Source organism: Littorina saxatilis, linkage group LG10 (genome assembly GCF_037325665.1).
Source record: "Littorina saxatilis isolate snail1 linkage group LG10, US_GU_Lsax_2.0, whole genome shotgun sequence".
NCBI lineage: Eukaryota > Metazoa > Mollusca > Gastropoda > Littorinimorpha > Littorinidae > Littorina > Littorina saxatilis.
Window position 1 is genome coordinate 34,658,763 of NC_090254.1, and position 6,052 is coordinate 34,664,814.

A 6,052-nucleotide genomic window follows, 5' to 3' on the forward strand; every position below is an offset into this window, starting at 1 on the left:
ACTCGGTTCCCACACGCCAAAATTCGCGGACAAAACATCCATTTATGGTAGTATTACGCAATGTTGCTCTCTGAGAATGGTCTTGTTAGATCTGTGAGTGTTTACACTACATGCCTAGGTGCTGTTGGATTAAAGGTTTTTGATATTTTAGCCGTTATTAGGTAGAATGCCTTCCACTTTACTGCAAAACTGCATAATTCGTAGCATCGGCAAGAAATATCCTACCAAAAAATGCCTGCTTGGAACTGTCGTTGGTCCAGCAAAAAGTTCAACATGTCTGTAGCAGACAGCCCAAGTTTCAAGATTGTAGGGCCATCCAAACAGCCGTAATAATAAAAACAACAAAAGTAGTCAGTGAAATTGGCTGTGTTCGGTCCCCCCACACTTTTGTGACGTAGGCGTGACGGTTCCCATAATTCATTGTGTCGGTCCCCACTTTCTGTGTCGGACCCCACTTTCGACCTAATTTCTCTGTGACGGACCCCACAATCAGCCTATTTTGTGTCGGTCCCCACACCTTCTTGGATTTATGACTTGCCGGTTACTTGTATCATTGTATTCATTGAATCTAATTGTCTCGGAGTTATTTTTAAGCAAAAACCGGCAAGGCAGCACCTTTTGTGATACCAAGTAAGTCAGATGACATCAGTATGTGTGTGTGTGTGTGTGTGTGTGTATGTGTGAGAGAGAGAGAGAGAGAGAGAGAGAGAGAGAGTGAGAGAGAGAGAGAGAGAGAGAGAGAGAGAGAGAGAGAGAGAGAGAGAGAGAGAGAGAGAGAGATTGACATCTTTCCAGATCACTCCGGTTATGCGACACTACCGCGAGCGTCACTACCGCGTGTCACACTACGGCGAGTACGACACTACCGCGTGTAACACTACCGCGTGTCACACTACCGCGAGTACGACACTACCGCGAGTATAACACTGCCGCGTGTCACACTACCGCGCGTACCACAACCGCGAGTACCATAACCGTAGAGAGAACGCATGCAAACTTACTTCTTGTGAGTTTGTGTTCTAACGGCTTTGATTGGAAGCAACCCATTCTATATGTATTCTGATAGTGTGTTCTGATCGTTTTGAGTTCTTGGTTAGCATGACAAACATTGAATTAGTGTTCAGAGAACAGACCAGGCCTTTTTGTTTTATATTTCAAGGAAACATTTCAACCTTTGCCTTCAGCCATGGAAGTCATAAAATGACACGCGGTAATGTTATACTCGCGGTAGTGTGACACGCGGTAGTGTTATACTCGCGGTAGTGTCGTACTCGCGGTAGTGTCGTACTCGCGGTAAGTTCTGTTTCCGTACCCGCGACAGCGGCAGCGACAAAAGAAAACGCGCGCAAACGCGTGACGTGTTTCCGTACTTGCGTTTTAAACATGCGGTAAAATCTGTAAACTCCCGCGTTGCCGCGCGACAACGCGAAAAAATCGCTCCAGGACCCTTTCAAAAAAATCGCGTCGCTTGCCGCTTGTCGCGCCGCTAACGCGTCGCGCGTGTGGAAACACTCCTGGTCATTTTCTATGTGCTTGATTTTCGTCGCACCGCTGGAAAAACGCTGTCGCGGGTACGGAAACACAACTTTAGTGTGAGACGCGGTAGTGGTACTCGCGGTAGTGACGCTCGCGGTAGTGACCAGCACCCGATCACTCCACATAAACGCTGGTTCTGGTTGCATTGTGACGCTGACATACAGCTAATAGGATTTTTACACCCCCGGTATAGGGGTGTGTATAGGTTTCACTCGATGTGTTTGTGTTCGCAAGTAGATCTCAAGAATGAACGGACCGATCGTCACCAAACTTGGTGAACAGGTTCGATACATTCCTGAGACGGTCCTTACAAAAATTGGGACCAGTCAAACACACGGTTAGGGAGTTATTGGTGGATTAAAAGTATACAAGGCCTGGTATAGACGGACACCCCCGTTGGTCAAAGGGAAATAACCATTCTCACTGCCACCAACTGAGAAGGTTATTTCCCTTTGACGGGGGTGTAGTTCCTATCGGAGGAATTTCTTGTTTTAATCCTTTTGTGGTATTGCTGATGATGCTGAACATGTATTTTACTAGTTTACCAATATGTATCTTTGACCCTGATAGCCTACGAAAACGGAGCAATCATGGCCCAACATTGGCCCAATGCTGAATTTATTGGCGCGGTGTTGAGCCTTAGTCGGGCCGTTGTCGTATGCTGTCAGGGTTTATGTAGCCTTGTTCCATTGTATTCTGACTGTCATAAAGTAATTAATTTTAAGAGAAAGCAGTCATGAACACAAGGAGCTGGGAAAAGTTGCCTCTTACAACAAGCGTGGATAAAGACACATACTTGACACAGGCAAGTACTCTTTTTTTTTTTTTCAATCACCGCTAGAAGTCCCTGGGCAGCATTTTGCTCTGAAAACTGAATCTCACATACGACAGGTGGATCTTTTATTTTAAAAATGTGCCAAATGGCATATCTCCAAGGCCGTAAGACTAAGAGTAGATATTGGGAAGGCCAGTTCAAGAAGGTGTGGGTGGATCAACACATAATTTGCTGGTATACTGGGAACCGTCCCAGAGATAAATAATGTTATATATTATTTGTGGCATAAACTAATAAAGTTAGTCTCTCTCTCTCTCTCTCTCTCTCTCTCTCTCTCTCTCTCTCTCTCTCTCTCTCTCTCTCTCTCTCTCTCTCACACACACACACACACACACACATACTGATGTCATCTGACTTACTTGGTATCACAAAAGGTGCTGCCTTGCCGGTTTTTGCTTAAAAATAACTCCGAGACAATTAGATTCAATGAATACAATGATACAAGTAACCGGCAAGTCATAAATCCAAGAAGGTGTGGGGACCGACACAAAATAGGCTGATTGTGGGGTCCGTCACAGAGAAATTAGGTCGAAAGTGGGGTCCGACACAGAAAGTGGGGACCGACACAATGAATTATGGGAACCGTCACGCCTACGTCACAAAAGTGTGGGGGGACCGAACACAGCCAATTTCACTGACTACTTTTGTTGTTTTTATTATTACGGCTGTTTGGATGGCCCTACAATCTTGAAACTTGGGCTGTCTGCTACAGACATGTTGAACTTTTTGCTGGACCAACGACAGTTCCAAGCAGGCATTTTTTGGTAGGATATTTCTTGCCGATGCTACGAATTATGCAGTTTTGCAGTAAAGTGGAAGGCATTCTACCTAATAACGGCTAAAATATCAAAAACCTTCAATCCAACAGCACCTAGGCACGTAGTGCAAACACTCACAGATCTAACAAGACCATTCTCAGAGAGCAACATTGCGTAATACTACCATAAATGGATGTTTTGTCCGCGAATTTTGGCGTGTGGGAACCGAGTGGGAACCGAACACAAAGGGTCAGGGCACCGAACACAAAGCGTAGGGGAACCGTCACAGTGTCACCGGTGTGTTATCGTCAGAGAAATAAACAGGGCGAGGATTGGGGGGGGGGGGGCTGTAGGTGCTTAAAGAAGGGATAAGGATAGATTGAGAATATTCAATTCTGTCCCGGCCAAACAGAAGTACTTTAAGTACACTGTATCAATCAAGTTGAAGATATTATAGCCCTAGTGTCTATAGAGCCATTTTGGACAAGTTTATGGCGGATTTGATTACAAGAAGTACAAAGACCATACGCTTGTGCTATGATTTGAACACACCTCTAATGCGGGATTTGTTTGATAATGCTCCTTACCTTTGCCAGTTAGTCCCCAATTCCGTTTGTCGTTCTATTTCGTTTAGTACGTGGGTACGCATTCGTAGCTAGAGCAGTGAACAATTTCTTCTTATGTCTCTGCCAGACTGTATTTTGACCCGATCTCTTTTACATAATATACCCATGTGTGACGGGATGGTTTATTTATGACTTTGGTGGTCTCTCTAACGTATGTTTGATAAATCTAGTTACGTGTTATGTTCCCAATAAGTTATGTAGTTTGCGGCAGTGCGTGAGTAAATGAGTGAGCTAGAGCGGGCGAATTTGTTTGTTTCTTTACAGAGCTAGAGAATATGTAAGGTAGCTGCTCAGTGGGATATGATTGAGGATTTGTACACACCCTTTCGTCCCACGGTTCGATTCCTTGATCGACCAGTCATGTAATCGCACAAGCGAGAATGATGTGGGCATTTTGGCCGAAAGTACATATCTAACAGTAGTATACAACGTATCCTGATAAATTGTTGTGAATAAAAAAGGATAGATGTAAGTTAATTTGTTTAATGAATAATCATTTTTGGGAGTCCTTCTTCTTCTTCTGCGTTCGTGGGCTGAAACTCCCACGTACACTCGTGTTTTTGCACGAGTGGAATTTTACGTGTATGACCGTTTTTACCCCGCCATTTAGACAGCCATACGCCGCTTTCGGAGGAAGCTTGCTGGGTATTTTCGTGTTTCTATAACCCACCGAACTCTGACATGGATTACAGGATCTTTTCCGTGCGCACTTGGTCTTGTGCTTGCGTGTACACACGAAGGGGGTTAAGGCACTAGCAGGTCTGCACATAAGTTGACCTGGGAGATCGGAAAAATCTCCACTCTTAACCCACCAGGCGGCAGCGACCGGGATTCGAACTCACGACCTCCCGATTAGGAGGCCGACGTCTTACCACCACGCCACTGCGCCCGTCCCTTGGGAGTACTAAGAACTGTTAAATGTTAGCTGAATTGGGCAGATAATTCGCGAGAGGCACGTTAAAACGGTGTAAAATTTGGTATGCAAATTCTTACATGTAATCATAGTTTCGGTATAAAATATCAAGAGAAACTCACAGTTGTGTGGTTATTTACAGCAAATTGCTTGTCTACTGACGTCGGCAATAATGTTTTTCAAAGCTCAAAGAACTATAATTCAGCACCATTAAAACGCTAATGGGCTATCTAAAAAATTTTAAATCACTAATTAAGGGAAATTTGTATTGTACTGAAAAGTTTGTCAGCTTCATTTGGAAAATGCAAGTTTCCTTAATTCGACTCGTTACGTTTATTTCCGTGCACCGACGGCACACCTGTGCACTTTAGTGTATTAATAATAATAATAATGATAATGCAAACTTTTATAGCGCTATTCTAGAAAAATGTCTACTCTTAGCGCTTTACAATACATACATCGACCAAGCATACTATACACGCACAGGCAAAGAAACCGACCAAACATAACCAACAAACTATACATGCACAGGCAAAGAAAGCGACCAAACATACAATACACGCACAGGCAAGATAACGACCAAACATAAACAAACATACTATGACCAAACATAACCAACATACTATACGCGCGCAGGCAAAGAGAACAATCAGCACATGTAATAATTACTGACAACTAATAATGCAGGCATACAATGACAGTCCAATACACAGCCTAAGCACAAGAACCACAGTAGGCTTCTATATAAAAACGTGTCAACGGTACTATTTACACACACACAAACAGTGCTGACACAAAGCGCAGAAAATATATATACACGTTATTTTAGGCGCTAGGTAGGGGGTGAGGTGGGGCGGGATGGGGTGGGTGGGGAGATGCTGGGGGGGAAATCACTTGCGCTGAAAGAGGTGTGTTTTGAGATTTGTCTTGAATGTAGTGAGAGAATCTGTGTGTCTGAGAGGCAGTGGTAATCTATTCCAGGTCACAGGGGCTTGATAGGCGAAGGACCTCTCGCCACATGTTTTTGTTTGCACTGTGGGGAGTCGGAAGAGTCGAGTGTCGGCGGCGGAGCGAAGCTGACGAGAGGGGGTGTAGAGATTGAGGAGTTCTGACAAGTATTCTGGGGCAGAACCAGAAACGACGGCAAAAGAAAGAGAGGAGAGTTTGTATTCGATCCTTTTAGTGATTGGCAGCCAGTGTAGAGAGTGAAGAAGGGGTGTGGCGTGTTCATACTTGGAAGATTTGAAGACCAGGCGGGCAGCGTTATTTTGGATCCTTTGAAGTCTATCTAAAAGGTACTTAGGGAGACCGGCCAGAAGAGAATTGCAATAATCTATCTTTGAGAGGACTAAAGAACACACTAACGTTTTGGTTGCATCAGCGG